A 17,254-nucleotide genomic window follows, 5' to 3' on the forward strand; every position below is an offset into this window, starting at 1 on the left:
AACTGAAGTTAGAAATGGACTAAATCCATAAAGTCCAGATCTGAACTTCTCCAAAAAGTCAAGGTTATTTGAATTCAGTATTCAGGCTTAAGCCTCTCTCTAACTAAGAAAGATGAAAATGAAAAATTGCATTTCAAAGAAAAAAAATTCATATGCATACTACTATGCACCTCGTAACTTACCAGCACCAAGTCTTAACATCTCAGGTCCAGTTACACCTAAATCTTAGGTCGACCTAGCTACATCAGTCAGTGAGGTGAAAAATTCACATCCCTGAGAGACATAGTTAAGCCGATCTAAGCCCGGTTTAGACACTAGTAGGTCAATAGAAGAGATCTTCTATTGACCTAGCTATCACCTCTCAACGGGGTGGATTAATAACAGCAATAGAAAAAACTTCTTCTGTCACTGTAGCAAGTGTCTACACTACAGCGGTGTAAGCTGCAACATCACATCTGTAGTGCTTGTAATGTAGACCTGCCCTAAGACATGAAAGGAAAAATACTACTCTAGTTCACCTTCCTTTCGTAACGTCATTGAACAATTGATCTTTGGAAAAGAGGCATTATTAATTGATTTCTATAAAAAGCAGAAGTGCAATAAGTGAAAAAGCAGACGTGCAATAAGTTTTTATCAGAAGCAACTTTACAAGGATGTATGTTGTTCAGCATGACAACTGTTTTTCATTCACAAAGAATTAAATTATCTTCACCTGCAGTACTGTAAAACCTCTGTGTGCAAAGGGTTTGTTCTGTGCCCTGGGACCTTAAGAAATTCACAAAGCATGAAAGATGTTTTTGTTAATTACAAGTGGGGTCTGTCTGTGAATGAGTCACATAAGCAGAAGTACTGTTTATACACAGTTTAATACAAACTGAACATACAAGTTGGTGGTGGATGGTTGAGAGAAAGAACGAAGTCAACAGCTTTGATGGATTTTTTTTCCCTTTGCTTGGAGATTAATGACAGTACAGGACAGCACCAGAAGCAATCTACAAAACCCATGCATTGCTGAAGAGGAGGAACATGTCTTGAAAGGAGCCTTACCACACTATGGGTCTTGCTGGTACAGCAGAAAGAAAGAGTGGGAAGAGAGGATTTACAGGAAATGACCCATCTACATGGCTAAAACAAGTGAGTTTAATAATGGATTTAATTCTGTTGTGGTCCAACCAAGTTCTAATACAGTTTGCCATGCACAGTGTGGGCATATGTGGGATTACAAACAGGCTGTTTGTGTGGTGGGGAGAGCTTTAGCATGCATGAAAACATGGGCTGACCCAACAGTGTTATAAAGCACTTGAGCCACAAAGTTTAAAGTCACTTGTTTTCGCAGTGCAAAGTGAACTAAAGAAAAAGCAGCCTTGCTAAACTTCAGACAATAGGATTGAGTTTTGAGTGTAAATGGAAGAAGGCACATCACGAAGGGCGTGCCTGTAAGAAGTAAATTCTTAACCAATTTTTCAGCAGTAGTTCAGCTACACCAATGCTACTAAGCTTTACTGTAAATCAGGAACAGGCACTTCTACCACTGACCCATCTAACCCTGCACAGTTGGCTTTAAACATGATCTGTATCCAAATATAACATGTATCTGGGCCTTTTTCCAGAAAAATGTCCAAACTGCTACCACCAGTGCCACTTTGCTAACAGCAGCAAGGTTGGAACACTAGCAGACAAGTGTTATATGGCATCTGGCATTTTACCCATGTCTCATCTAGCCCAATCCAGAACTTCTCAGTTGGTAGCTGGTCGGAAATTTAAAGTGAAGGCAAAGCCCCAGAGGCCTAAGATGGCATATGGTCACTTTCCAGTAACCAGTTCACCACACTCTTTTGCACTGTAGATGGGAATTTGTTCAAGAACTTCTGGCTGAGTGCTCCTGTGTCTTTGGAATGCCTGGGCACTAGGAAGAGGATGGCGTAGACAATACGTCATCTTGTTCTTTGGAAGATCAATTACCCCTGTCTGAAGCAGATGACATGCTGCAATCTTCATACTCTCATGTTTCCTTCCTGTTGGAGGAAGAAGGGGATGACAATAGGCTTGGTTTTGGAGTTGCATTTAATGCTAAAGTGTAAACTAGGCTAGACATGTCTGCCTAAAATTCGTTCTACTGATGTAGCCCAAAATTCATTCTTCTGATGTAGCCTTGAACCAACACTTTGAAAATTCCTTCCACTTGCCCCCATTTGGGGGACCATCTCACACATGGTCAGCCTACAAGTTTGTCCATGTCTGGGCTGCTATCCCTCTAGTCCCTCCAGGGCTGGCTGTATGGAGGAGAGTGAAAAGCGGCATGGCCCAGTCAAGCCGCAGCACAGGCGTTTCACCTCTTCCTAACAATTTCTCAATTTCTCTGGTTGCCTGTTTGGTGTCCCTGCCAGAAAGGCCCATCCAGACATACTGCACTGGAAGCTGCTGGAGCCAGCTACCTCAGTATCAAACGGGGGTTTTCCAAATAGGGTTGCCAACTTTCTAATCGCACAAAACCGAACACCCTTGCCCTGTCCCTACCCCTAGGCCCCCCCCTGCTCACTTCATCCCCTTCCCTCTGTTGCTTGCTCTCCCCCACCTTCCCTCACTCATTTTCACCAGGCTGGGGCAGGGGGGTGGGGTGCAGGCAGCGCTTACCTCGGGGGGGGCTCCCTGGAAACTGTGACATGTCCCTTGGCTCCTAGGCGGAGAGGCGGACAAGCAGCACTACACGCTGTCTCCGCCCACAGGTGCGGCCACCACAGCTCCCACTGGCCGCAGTTCCCAACTAATGGGAGCTACAGAACCGGTGCTTGGGACGGGGACAGTGCGCCGAGCCCCTCTGGCCACGCCTCTGTCAGGGAGTCAAGGGACATGTCGCTGCTTCCAGGGAACCACGTGGAGCCAGGTATGGAGTCTGCCAGCCCTACCAACTGGACTTTTAACAGCCTGGTCAGTGGTGCTGACCGGAGTTGCCAAGGTCCCTTTTCGACCAGGCATTCTGGTCGAACACCAGACACTTGGCAACACTATTTCCAAGCAATCTTGCCCAGTAACAGTTAAACAATTCAATACCTTTTTGGTTGTTTTATTTTCTTGGTTCTCTGAGCAAGACGCTCATTAAAGCCTTCCTGCAGCTACTAGAAGCAAGTCACAGTGGCAGGCTGGATCTTCAGGGGTGTGGTCACATGCAGCCTGCTTTGATCGAGAGCCTGGTTTCTCACCCCTCTACTGTTCCCATCAGCTCTACAGCATCCTCTTCCCCCTCCATCCCTATCTCCCCCCTCCTCCCACCAGCACAAATCAAGATCCCATATCCACACTCTCCTCTGCCTCTTCTTCCTCCTCCTTACTTCTAAATTAAATTAAATTAAATTAATGGAGATATCCTATCTCCTAAAACTGGAAGGGACCTTGCAAGGTCATTGAGTCCAGCCCCCTGCCTTCACTAGCAGGACCAAGTACTGGTTTTGCCCCAGATCCCTAAGTGGCCCCCTCAAGGATTGAACTTGTGACCCTGGGTTTAGCAGGCCAATGCTCAAATCACTGAGCTATCCCCCCCCCCCTTCCTTCTGGTAACAAAAATGATTAGGGGTCTGGAGCACATGACTTATGAGGAGAGGCTGAGGGAACTGGGATTGTTAAGTCTCCAGAAGAGAAGAATGAGGGGGGATTTGATAGCAGCCTTCAACCACCTGAAGGGGGGTCCCAAAGAGGATGGAGCTCGGCTGTTCTCAGTGGTGGCAGATGACAGAACAAGGAGCAATGGTCTCAAGTTGCAGTGAGGGAGGTCTAGGTTGGATATTAGGAAAAACTATTTCACTAGGAGGGTGGTGAAACCCTGGAATGCATTACCTAGGGAGGCGGTGGAGTCTCCTTCCTTGGAGGTTTTTAAGGCCCGGCTTGAGAAAGCCCTGGCTGGGATGATTTAGTTGGGAATTGGTCCTGCTTTGAGCAGGGGGTTGGACTAGATGACCTCTTGAGGTCCCTTCCAACCCTGATATTCTATGATTCTATGGTGCCATTTGCCTCAACCCTGGCCTTCCCTCCATCCCCATCCTTCAAGGAGCTGCAATCAGGAGTAAAACCACTGTCATGGATCAGTGGACTTTCCCTGAGAAGAAGATATAAGCACAACTGTTTATACACCAGAGCCTTTAAAAAAGGCCAGCTGCTCTGTGATGAATCTCTAAAGAGTCCAAAAATTAGGAAATAACTTAAGAAATAGCTGACCAGCAGGGGGAACTGATGCAAACCTCATAAATCCACCCAGATACTCCCAGTGGCGAAGCCTAGTCACCTTCTTCCCTCTTCCTAGGAAAACACACTCCAGCAGCCTGGCCAGGTCAGGTGCTGCTGTCCCTTTCCTTTCCTATGCCTACACAACATTTTTCAAGCTTTTCTTTGTAACCCTGTCCATCTGCCATTCGTCCACGACTCTCACCACATGCCTCAGCTGCATCATACCATCAGTCCTCCTCTTTTCTCCCCATCCTTGTTACATTCACCTCTCTACTGTTCCTACCAGCTCTACCTGGTCCTTTTCTCCTCTCCATCCCTATCTCCCCCTCCTCCCACTAGCATAAATCAAGGTCACACATCTACACCTCTTCCTCCTTGTCAGGTGCTGGCTTCCTCTGGAGCCTGGGGGTGCTCAATTCCCCGCCTCCAGGTCTGCCCCCTTTTCCCAAGCCCCCACCCCAGGCCCTGCCCCCCACACATCCCCTTCCCCCAAGCCCCCTCTATGCCTCTTTCCTGCCCCATCTCTTCCCACCCAGTTCTGCCCCTTTCCCCGCTCCTCCCCCTTTCCCCAGCACCTCCTGCACACTGCGTAACAGTTGATCGCAGCAGGCAAGAGGTGCTGGGAGGAAGGGGAAACAGTTGATTGGCGGGGTCGCAGGCAGATGGGAGGCGCTACTAGAGGGGGAGAGCTGGCTGCTGGTGGGTGCTAAGCACCCAGTAATTTTTTTCCATGGGTTCTCCAGCCCTGGAGCAGCCACAAAGTCAGCGCCTATGGCCACCGGTACCTCTCTTGCCAAAGCCATCCCTGAGTGCTCCTCCAGGCTCCAGCACCAGATACTGCTCTTCCTGCCCCCCCCCCCCCGATCCCTCCCCTCCCGGTGGCGGAGGCTGGTTACTTGGGGTAACCGGATTTGTAGCGTGCGGGCGGATTGGACTGGGGCTGGGTCGGAGCAGACTGCGGGTAGAGCAGGGCGGTGGTGCTCCCTCCCCACCGCCCAGGGGCTAGCCCAGGCCCATTGTGCTCCCCCAGATGTTCCTCGGCACCCCCCCAGGGGCCCACCCCACAGGATGGGGACTGCTACATTAGAAAGAAATGCCCAGTAGGTGTTCTGCCCAATAATTGAAAAGCAAATTCTTGACTATCTTGCAGAATAATGGGCAAGCAGGAAGAATATTTCTCCTCTCCCCCTTTTTTTTTTTAAATCCTTGCCTTCCTCCTCTCAGTTTCCCCTCACCCAATGTAGGAAATGAAGTCAGCATTTCACTACCTACACATTTATTTATACTGAGATGACTCAAGAGAACTAAGCTTAAACTTCCTGACAAGCCATCTAGGAACAAAGTTTGCTGAGCAGAGAAGTGCTTGCATTTTGTGCTAAGCTGAAGCACAGGGGGGGTGGGAGGTGGGGGGGGGGGATTCCACAATTCACAGAATAATAGCTATTTATTTTAGAAAAGACATTTTACGGAAGGAAGGAGTCCAAGAAGCCCGCCAAGCAACTCTTTACTTTTAGAAATAAGCAATTTTTTTTAAAGCCCTGGAAAATCTGCTTTTACTAAGCCAAGTTTGGCCTTCAAATACTAAACTCAAGAGCAGCAGGTTTCAGAGTACTCCTCTACTCCAGCAGCAGGTACTATATGGAACAAAACTGTATCTAACAATCTGTTTATGTATATCTACACTATACAATATCCCAGAATGGGAACTGAATTGCCAAAATCCACATGTTTGGATAACAAAGTAGCAAACTGAAATCAATAGATTCTGATAAAAAAAAAATCCCATCTTTTAAACCTGCAAAACTGGCTTCACCTTAGTGTTTATAAGGAATGCTCTCAGAAGTCAAAGTATGGGATGAAAGTCCAGAGGCATCTTTCTGTTTAGAAAAAATATTTTAAAGAGGCACAACAGCACACAAATGAAAATGTGCAAAATTAACAAAGTTAACAAAGAAGTGGCATTGTCCACCTATTAGTGCAATGCAGAAGAGAATTCATGTGAGTGTCTAGAGTCGAGCAAAAAAAAAAAAAAAAGGCAACACAATCCCAGTAACACTGAAAGAAAGAACAAACATCTTCTCATTTCACAAGTCCTATCTTCTGAAGCCAGAAGGATCTACTACATAGATCCCATGCTGGTGTTATTACAGTTGTCATTGGTTGGAGGGAGACTGATGAAATGAACACATATTACAAACACTGTACAAAGTAACAAAGTAATAAATGCATAGAAAAGTGATTTAGGAAGGAGCAAAGAACTAGAATAGCATGGGAGAGTACAATTCACAGTTCCAAACAATAGGAAGCTGTTAAAAGAAAAAACAAAGGTGTTCCCTCATTACAGGAACACCTCATTGGAAAGGCAATCCCCCTCTTGCCACCTACTAGGAATGCAGCTCTGACAACAGAGATAAGGTAAAGAAAAGCCAACCCCCAACTTTACAAACAATAAGTTCCACAAACTTCTATCAGAGGTCATAAAAAAAAAAAACCTCTTTTCTAAACTAGTAAGACTGATTTGAATGGACTGCTCTTCATCACAGCACATTCTTAACTGCAGCAAACCCTTCCTAGTAAAGTGTGACAACTGAGTTGGCTTGTTTCCTGAAAATTGTTTAAACAAACATGAAGGGCGTTTTCTCACAGGAGGGGGATGGTAACAGAATATGACAACAACTACAGATAATCATTTAACAAAACAATTAATACTGAAATCAAGGAGCATGCCCCTTTGAACCCTATATTTAGAATTCCACGGTTGCAAGGCTAAATTTAAAAATCGTTCCTTCATAAAACAATTATTCCAGAACAGATCCTGGTAAGATCACATGTCTCTCAAAGTCCATGTCACCAGCCAGGAAAGATAAGGCTGTCTATGAAGACAATTTCATGCACAAAAGATAACATCCCTTCTTCCAATACTAGATTCAATTATTTAAAACTTGAAGCAGTGTCCAAGGTCCTGTCTATACACAACTATGTCCAAGTCAGTAATCTGTTACAATATGGTTCTTCCTTGATCCTCTTTCAGCACAGCTATGGGTACCCTGGAGTGCCAACCACACTGTGACGTTTCACCCCATAATGCTTTATAGAAATATGCTTATGGGTGTAAATATGACATAACTGGAATATGTTTTATGCTAGATATGCCATGTAACATATCTCTGCGAAAGTCATGATCAACTGAATATATTCATTCTATTTGTATGCATGTATCATTTTTGTATTAGAAGTTATGAATATTGGCTATGTACTTGTTTGATTTTAAGTAGCCTCGATGAAGCATTTGGTCTGCTTCTTGAGAAAAGACTATTCTCAGTAAGTGCCCATTCAAGAAACACTTAAGCTAACAATGAACACCAATCCACATCTGAGCTTTCCTGGGAACATCCTGTGGAATACTGAGTCATGCATGGACATGTGCCCATGTGACTCCAAAACTCCATTTTGTAGCTGGATTCTACACAGGGGGAGAGAGGGGTTTCCACCCACAAGAGACACTATATATGCCCCTGGGAAAACCCCTCCATTTGGTCTTCAGCTGGCACAAGAGATAGCCTCTCCACCCCAAGGAGATACCTGAAAGAAACCGGAACAAAGGACAGTAACTACAGGGGTGTGAGTGATTGCTGGACTCAGACTAGGAGGAAGTCTAGTCTGTAAAAGAGGCTTATTGGAACATCTCTGAGGGTGAGATTTACTTGCATTTAGTTTTTACTGTATTAGGGTTAGACTAGAGTGTTTTATTTTATTTTGCTTGGTAATTTACTTTGTTCAGTCTGTTATTACTAGAGCCACTTAAATCCTACTTTTTGTATTTAATAAAATCACTTTTTGCTAACTAATTAACCCAGAGTATGTATTAATACCTGGGGGGTGGGAGGCAAACAGCTGTGCATCTCTCTCTCACAGATGGTGAACAATTTATGAGTTTACCCTGTATAAGCATTATACGGGGTAAAATGGTTTTATTTGGGGTTTGGTCCCCATTGGGAGTTGGGCACCCTAGTGCTGGAGACAGGAGCACTTTTTAAGCTGTTTTCAGTTAAGCCTGCAGCTTGTGGGGGACGTGGTTCAGACTTGGATCTGTGTTTGCAGCAGGCAAGCATGTCTGGCTCAAACAAAGCAAGGTACTGGAGTCCCAAACAGCAAGGAAAATGGACTCGGAGGTAGTCCCAGTACATCAGGTGGCAGTCACAAGGGGGTTTCTGTGATCCAACCCATCAAACACACTATGAATTTTAACCTGTTGAAACTGGATAGAGGACAACCATCTCTATCCAGGGCAAAGGGGCCCTGTATCTATAGTTTGGGAATGGAATCATGTTTGACATCTGAATAGTTTGTCTCTTAGTGATAGGTGAGGCCAAACTCTATTAACCACCTGATGCAGAAAGCGTGGGCAGCTCAGACAGAGTCAGAGAGGCTTGCTTAGCAGAATGTATCAAATTGGCTTTTCTCAATTATCGCTGCTGTGTGGTTTTTATTGGTTTAACTTGAATTTCAGATATGATGGACAGCAGCTATTATTTTGTACTGGGGAAAGCATTGTGTAAAGACTCTCACACTCTACCTCATGCCCTTCATCCCAAGGATAAAATGAAATGACAAAATTACAATGGTAAAGCTCAGTTAGAAGGTCACTAATAACAGGTATGTTGTCAGTTTGCTGAAACTCATGGCGATTTCAGAGTAGCACCATAGGTGGCAGTGGACCCTGGGCCCCACCCCTTCCGCATGAGGCCCCACCCTCCGCAACAGGAGCGCTGAGCCCCTTCGCGCCCCCATGGCTGGAGAAGCCCCGGGCTGGCTGGAACTCTGAGCCAAACTCACCCACCCTTGCCAGAGGAGCCCTGGGCTGGCCTCAGTCATGCTGGCCGGCCCGAGCAGCCCCAGCGCAGCGTCCCGCGGCTCTGCCTTCCCTGGCCTATTACACCTGCCGCCCATGACTATCCTGTGTAATACAGACTGGCAAATCCCAGTTATGTCTGAGTAGCTGAGAGTCTGTGGACTTTCTTGTTTAATGCTTTGTTTTACTCCAGCTTTGCTTGTCACTGTTTAGACAGCTAACAGAATCCAAGCATTGGGTACTTTTTGAAGAACTGGTCTGCTGCCTTTTTATGTTTTAGTTTAGGTCCTGTTTATGCCTGATGGGGAATTCAGTGTTTCCTGTTGCTGAACCACTCCATTGAGCAGCCGAGATTTCTTTTGCTATATTTCTGTCCTTTAATTTCATAGTAACTTGGAAGACTATGGCCTTGTCTACACTACAGAGTTAAGTCAACTTAAGTTACATCGACAACCCTATGCTGCTTTAATTACATCGGTTGTGCACGTCCACACAACACTCCTTGTGTCAGCAGATCGCATCCACAGTTGGTGCTCTTGCATTGATAGAGAGAGCATTGCCTCATAGGTAGCTAATCCCCTGTGCAACTCACCGCTCTCTACTGGTGGGAAATCTGGAAACGAATCTCAGTGCATCATAAGGGCGTGCTCACAGTCTCATGATACAGTTCTTTCCGTCCCATCATTCCATGGGCTTCCAAATTTGTTTTGTTCCATTATTTAACAGCCCCTGTAAACCTGTGCCCGCCTTCTCTGCCTGAAAGCATGGATCCTGAACTGCTGACCAGTCTGGTGATAAGCATTATGAACACAATGTGGCTGGCCCTGCCATATTTCAAGAGCTGAGAAACAGAAAGTGAATCTGTGGTGCCTCCCCTGCAGTGTGTAATGGAAAGAAACAATTCAAGATTGCTGCTGGCATTCATGGAGCAGTTGCACATGGTGGATCATTGGTACTGGGCTCAGGAAATAAACCCTGAGTGATGGTATCACATCGTGATGCATGTATGGGATGATGAGCAGTGGTTGCAGAACTTTTGGATGAGCAAAGCCACCTTCTGGAACTGTGCGCGGAGTTCACCCATGCCCTGCGGTGCAAGGGCACCAGAATGAGAGCTGCCCTTGCAGTGGAAAAGTGAATTGCAATCACTGTGTGCAAGCTGGCAACTCCAGACTGCTACTAGTCAGTCATGAATGAGTTTAGAGTTGGAAAGTCCACTGTGGGGGTTGCGGTGATGCAAGTGTGTAGGGACATTAATCGTCTCCTGCTAAGAAGGACCATGACTGTGGGCAATGTACAGAAAATAATTGATAGCATTGCGGCAATGAGATTCCCTAACCTGCGGCAGGTTGGTAGATGGGGTACACATCCCAATTTTGGCCCCAGACCATCTTGTGACAGAGTACATCAACCCCTCGGGGGGAGGGATAGCTCAGTGGTTTGAGCACTGGCCTGCTAAACCCAGGGTTGTGAGTTCAACCCTTGAGGGGGCCATTTAGGGATCTGGGGCAAAAATCGGTCTGGGGATTGGTCCTGCTTTGAGCAGGGGGTTGGACTAGAGGACTCCCGAGGTCCCTTCCAACCCTGATATTCTATGATTCTTTGAAAAGGGCTACTTCTCCATGGTCTTGCAGGTGCTGGTGGATCACCGAGGCCGTTTCACTGACATCAATGCGGGTTGGTCAGGGAAGGTGCATGATGCATGCATTTTTAGGAACACTGGACTTTATAGAAAGCTGCACACTGGAACTTTATTTCCAGACCAGAAAATTCCAATGGGGGATGTGCAAATGCCCATAGTGATCCTGGGAGACCCTGCCTATCCTTTACTCCCGTGGTTCATGAAGCCTTACACTGGGAACCTAGAGAGCAGCAAGGAACACTTCAACAACAGGTTCAGCATATACCAAAATGACAGTCGAATGTGCCTTTGGCAGATTAAAAGGTTGCTGGCACTGCCTTTTTGGCAGGTTAGACTTCAAGGAGTAAAATATTCCGATGGTCATAGCAGCCTGCTATGGGGTGCATTTCCTGCATATGTGCAGCTTCAGACTCAAAGTTTCCTACAGCGGGGGGGGGGGGGGGGGGACGGACACACAAGGCAGCTCTGCCAAGGAATCTTGGGCAGAGGATTGCAGAGTATCTATGTGAAAGTTTCCTAGAGATCTCTATGTAGCATTCCCGAGACATCCCAGTGTACATTAAACTTTTCCCCTGGGCCCCGACTGTATAGTTGCATAGGGTTTGTTGTTAATTTCTATTCCTTATGCCTCCTCTACTATATAAGAAAGTAAATAAGACCTCAATCTCCTATCACTGTGCAGAATCAAAGCAAAATATCTGCTTACTAGAACTTGCCTCTCCTGCTTCGTGAGTGCTGGAGCTGGAGTGCTAGGACTGGCTAGAGTCAAAAATAGGTCCTGGCTTGCCATGCCACCGAATGACCTTGTTTCATCTCCCACATCCTCCTCCAACTCCACTTCCTCATCCACCACTTTGTCCTTGGAGTTGGTTCCACTGGCTGCTGCCTCCAGTCCCCCTGAAGTATCCATGGGGCTCTTTTTGGTGCCAGTGAAGTCATCACTGAGGCTGGCATGCAGCTACTTGTAAAAGCAGCATATCTTCAGCGCTGCACCAGAGTGACAGTTGCCCTCCCCTGCCTTCTGGTACGCCTGTCTCAGCTCCTTAATCTTAGCACAGCACTGCTGCATGTCCCTTTCATGTTCCTTCTCCTGTATGCCACAAGGAATCTGCCTGTAGATATCAAAGTTCCTATGGCTTGAGCAAAGCTGTGACTGCACAATCTCCTCTTCCCCCAGATCCAGCAGATCCAACACCTCCAGTGTACTCCATGAGGGAGCGCATGTTTTTGTGGAAAGCCAGCATGGTCAGCTGGAAAGATGCTTTGTGAACAGTACATGCTGAGCAAACAGGAAGAGGAATTTAAAAAAATTGAGGGGGCCTTTAAACTGGAGAGAGTGCATGCCTATCTACATACAGGGCAGCAGAGTTCAAACTGGCGAGGGTGTGTGTATGGCTCAGGGTTCTGGCCGGCCCGGGGCTTCTCCGGCCATGGGGGCACGAAGGGGCTCAGCGCTTCTGTCGTGGAGGGTGGGGCCTGGGGTCCACTGCCACCCATGAGGATAGTGCTACTCTGAAATCGCCATGAGTTTCAGCAAACTGACAACATACCTGTTATTAGTGACCTTCTAACTGAGCTTTACCATTGTAATTTTGTCATTTCATTTTATCCTTGGGATGAAGGGCATGAGGTAGAATGTGAGAGTCTTTACACAATGCTATCCCCAGTACAAAATAATAGCTGCTGTCCATATCTGAAATTCAAGTTAAACCAATAAAAAACACACAGCAGCGATAATTGGGAAAAGCCAATTTGATACATTCTGCTAAGCAAGCCTCTCTGACTCTGTTTGAGCTGCCCACACTTTCTGCATCAGGTGGTTAATAGAGTTTGGCCTCACCTATCACTAAGAGACAAAACTATTCAGATGTCAAACATGATTCCATTCCCAAACTATAGATACAGGGCCAGATCCTCAGCTGATGAAAATCAGTATAGCATAGCTCAATTTATAAACAGGAAGCTACACCAGGTTACCCAGACAGAGAATCTGGCCCACAGGTATTCAGTGGTAATCTTTGTAGTTTGTGTACAAGAGAAAAAAAATACAGGATATATTTGCATTCCTCCAACATCCTTTTGTCATCACCTAAATTAGGACAGAAAAGCAACCACCAAACAGCTCTGGTCAAGTACTGCAGCCCTTGGGGCTACAGAAGCTGACAGCAATGCTAACAATTATACAACCATCCACACAGCTTCCTCAGACAGAAGTGAAGCAGACAAACTCAGCAAGATGGAACAGCACAACCGAGCATTGACTATTTCTCTCCGCCTCACTTCTTTGGTTAGCTTTAAAGGCTTAACAGCGTAAGCAGCAAGGGTATATGCAGACAAGTTGACCATGCCTCTTACAATTAGCTTGATGCAGAAGCATGTATTCCCATACCACACATTTTAACAGTATAGGACAAAAATTTTCTATGGAAAATGACAGGAGTGGATGCGAACTAAGAGGTTTTATTTTACAGGTCAGGAAAAAGGGAAAGTAGCTGCAGCTGCTCCTCCTATATCCTCCCTATTGCCATTCCTCCATATTCCAAGAGTGAAAAGTAACCGTCTTCACCAAAAAGGCAAAACTATGCCATGACAGCCAATTTCACAACACATACTGGCCAGATAGCAAAGATCATTTGTCTTAGGCTGTGTCTACGTTTGACAGAGGTTGACAAATAGCTTCCCACCAGCTCTCTCTCAATGAATGTTGAAAACAGCTATCCCTCTGGTATGGATGAAGTCAACCAAGCTCTGCATCAGTTGTTGCAAAGCATATAGTTACTTCTTAGCTACTGTCTACACTACACTTTGGACATGCACCCGAAGAAGTGGGCATTCACCCACGAAAGCTCATGCTCCTATACATCTGTTAGTCTATAAGGTGCCACAGGGCTCTTTGCTGTCTACACTAGTCTTTTCTCTGAGACATTTTCCACCATAATACTCCCACTGTTGAAGCTGTAAATGTAAACATAGCTCCAAGCTATTAGAGATTTTTTTTTTTTTTTTTTTTAAATTTTTATCAGCTACCTAGTCAGGTCTACGCAACACAGTCTGTGCTAATGCTCCTGCTAGTGGTGCTGCATCAGTAAAATAGCCTAGTGTAGACAAATTTAGAATGAGATGTTCTAAAATGCTGTGTTAGAATATATGTTGAACTCTGTTGACCCCGTCCATATTACATGGGAATTATTTTCAACATTGGCTGAAGGGGACTTCTGGGGGAAATCTTGTTTTATTCCCAGAGTCAGACAACAGCTCACTTTCCTAAGGCAGACGCAGCCGTAATGCTTGACCCAGTCACACAATGAAAATCTGCTGAGGAGCGGTATTGCTTTCTCTACTTACGTCTCATCCACTCTTGTATTAAAATCATGTTACCTAAAACCAATTTTAAGCCAAGTCTTAATTGCTTCCAGCTAAAACAGTGTGGCCTCCCGCTCCCTCACAACTCATACATACTCTTTTATATTTGAATAACATGGCTTTGCTAGCAATTTGGATAGGATTAAGCCATTTTTAAAGACTGCATTAAGATTTTTACCTAGTTTCATATTCTTAAAAAGTGGTCCTAACATATTTTGTTCCCATTTGACCCCAACCAGATAAACACACAAATTTCATTTTAATATAGTTTTGATTTATAAAGTCAGCCCCATTTATCATATTTTAAATAAAATGGACTAAAATATAAATTTTTGTCTCTTATGTAAAAAAAAGTATATGCCTCCAAAGCACATTATCCTTCACTAGCACAAATCTTCCCTTCAGGAAATGTCTGAGAAGAGAGATGAGACTTTAGTCTGTGCAACCACCAGGGAAAGTAGATTTCAATGTCTGGGGTCCCAGATGACCCCAAATGTACATGAGGAGAGAAATGATCATCTCCAGGATAGCCAGAATCCAAGGCAGAGGGCTATTTATAGATCAACACAAAAACTGAACAACACTCTGAAGCCAATAGAAAACAGCTATAAATGCCAAAGAATTGTGTTTCTTGTTCCTAACACCACCTACTGGACAGGCAGATGCACTGAAGAACACTCAAAAGCCAGAGTGGTAAACAATAGTAGCTGCAAAACACAGTACATTTTACTAACCCAATCTATGCCTTTATGACTGCTACATTAACGTGAGGAGGATCAGTCCCAAAAGAACAGTTTGCAGATGCTTTGCCAGATAGAGATGGAAAAAGGCCTTCTTGGGTACTGATGCCACTTGAGGTTACAGGAGCAAGCAGAGGACCAAAACCACCAAACTAAACTTCTTTATCTAAGTTTGGACAAACCCTTTCAACTATCAGCCTGTAGTGATCAAAACTGAGTTTACAACAACTAATGGTTTTAATACAACTGGAAATGGAGCCTTATGCTGTTCTCCTTATCCATAATTCAAGTTCTATTCCAATAAAGGGGTTTACCTTTAAAAAAATTTTTGATCTGCAGATTTGCCAGAGAAGAGGCTTCAGCATAGATATGCAAAAGCAGCAGCAATAACCTCTGAAAAGGTCATGGAATCATAGAAGATTAGGGTTGGAAGAGACCTTAGAAGGTCATCTAGTCCAACCCCCTGCTCAAAGCAGGACCAACCCCAACTAAATCGTCCCAGTCATGTCTCTGCCAAGCCGGGCCTTAAAAACCTCTAAGATTGGAGATTCCACCACTTCCCTAGGTAATGCATTCCAGTGCTTCACCACCCTCCTAGTGAAATAGTTTTTCCTAATATCCAACCTAGACCTCCCTCACTGCAACTTGAGACCATTGCTCCTTGTTCTGTCATCTGCCACCACTGAGAACAGCCAAGCTCCATCCGCTTTAGAATCCCCCCCTTCAGAAGGTTGAAAGCGGCTATCAAATCCCCCCTCACTCTTCTCTTCTGCAGACTAAATAAGCCCAGTTCCCTCAGCCTCTCCTCATAAATCATGTGCCCCAGCCCACTAATAATTTTTGTTGCCTTCTGCTGGATTCTCTCCAATTTGTCCACATCTTTTCTGTAGTGGGGGGCCCAAAATTGGACATAATACTCCAGATGTGGCCTCATCAATGCCAAATAGAGGGGAATAATCACTTCCCTCGATTAACTGGCAATGCTCCTACAATGCAGCCCAATATGCCATTAGCCTTCTTGGCAACAAGGGCGCACTCTTGACTCATATCCAGCTTCTCGGCCACTGTAATCCCAAAGTCCTTTTCTGCAGAACTGCCACTGAGCCAGTCAGTCCCCAGCCTGTAGCAGTGCATGGGATTCCTCCATCCTAAGTCTCAGACTCATAGACTTTAAGGTCAGAAGGGACCACTATGATCGTCTAGTCTGACTTCCTGCACAACGCAGGCCGCAGAATCTCACCCACCCACTCCTTTATCAAACTCCTAACCTATGCCTGAGCTATTGAAATCCTCAAATCGTGGTTTAAAGACTTCAAGGTGCAGAGAACCCTCCAGCAAGTGACCCGTGGCTCACCCTGCAGAGAAAGGCAAAAAACCCCCAGGGCCTCTGCCAATCTGCCCTGGAGGAAAATTCCTTCCCGACCCCAAATATGGCGATCAGCTAAACCCTGAGCATGTTGGAAGACTCACCAGCCAGACACCCAGGAAAGAATTCTCTGTAGTAACTCAGAACCCACCCCATCTAACATCCCATCACAGGCCATTGGGCATATTTACTGCTAACAGTCAAAGATCAATTAATTGCCAAAATTAGGCTATCCCATCATACCATACCATACCCTCCATAAACTTATCAAGCTTAGTCTTGAAGCCAAATATGTCTTTTGCCCCCACTGCTCCCCTTGGAAGGCTGTTCCAGAACTTCACTCCTCTGATGGTTAGAAACCGTCATCTAATTTCAAGTCTAAACTTCCTGATGGCCAGTTTATATCTATTTGTTCTTGTGTGCACATTGGTACTGATCTTAAATAATTCCTCTCCCTCTCTGGTATTTATCCCTCTGATATATTTATAGAGAGCAATCATATCTCCCCTCAGCTTTCTTTTGGTTAGGCTAAACATGCCAAGCTCTTTGAGTCTCCTTTCATAAGACAGGTTTTCCATTTGTTGGATCATCCTAGTAGCCCTTCTCTGTACCTGTTCCAGTTCGAATTCATCCTTCTTAAATATGGGAGACCAGAACTGCATACAATATTCCAGGTGAGGTCTCTCCAGTGCCTTGTATAAAAGTACTAACACCTCCTTATCTCTACTGGAAATACCTCGCCTGATGCATCCCAAGACCACATTAGCTTTTTTCACGGCCATATCACGTTAGCGGCTCATAGTCATCCTGTGATCAACCAATACTCCGAGGTCCTTCTCCTCCTTTGTTACTTCCAACTGATGCATCCCCAGATTATAACCAAAATTCTTCTTATTAATCCCTAAATGACCTTGCACTTTTCACTATTGAATTTTATCCTATTAGTATTACTCCAGTTTACAAGGTCATCCAGATCTTCCTGTATGATATCCAGATCCTTCTCTGTATTGGCAATACCTCCCAGCTTTGTGTCATCCACAAACCTTATTAGCACATTCCCACTTTTTGTGCCA

At 45.2% G+C, this 17,254-nt stretch overlaps 1 protein-coding gene across 9 annotated transcripts in view; it reads right to left on the reverse strand.

The window, feature by feature from the left end:
- The window catches only part of USP54 (ubiquitin specific peptidase 54), a 256,337-nt gene that overhangs the window by 173,191 nt on the left and 65,892 nt on the right, over window positions 1–17,254 (reverse strand). The window lies entirely within an intron of this gene.

This window comes from Malaclemys terrapin, chromosome 7 (genome assembly GCF_027887155.1).
Source record: "Malaclemys terrapin pileata isolate rMalTer1 chromosome 7, rMalTer1.hap1, whole genome shotgun sequence".
NCBI classification, from domain to species: domain Eukaryota; kingdom Metazoa; phylum Chordata; order Testudines; family Emydidae; genus Malaclemys; species Malaclemys terrapin.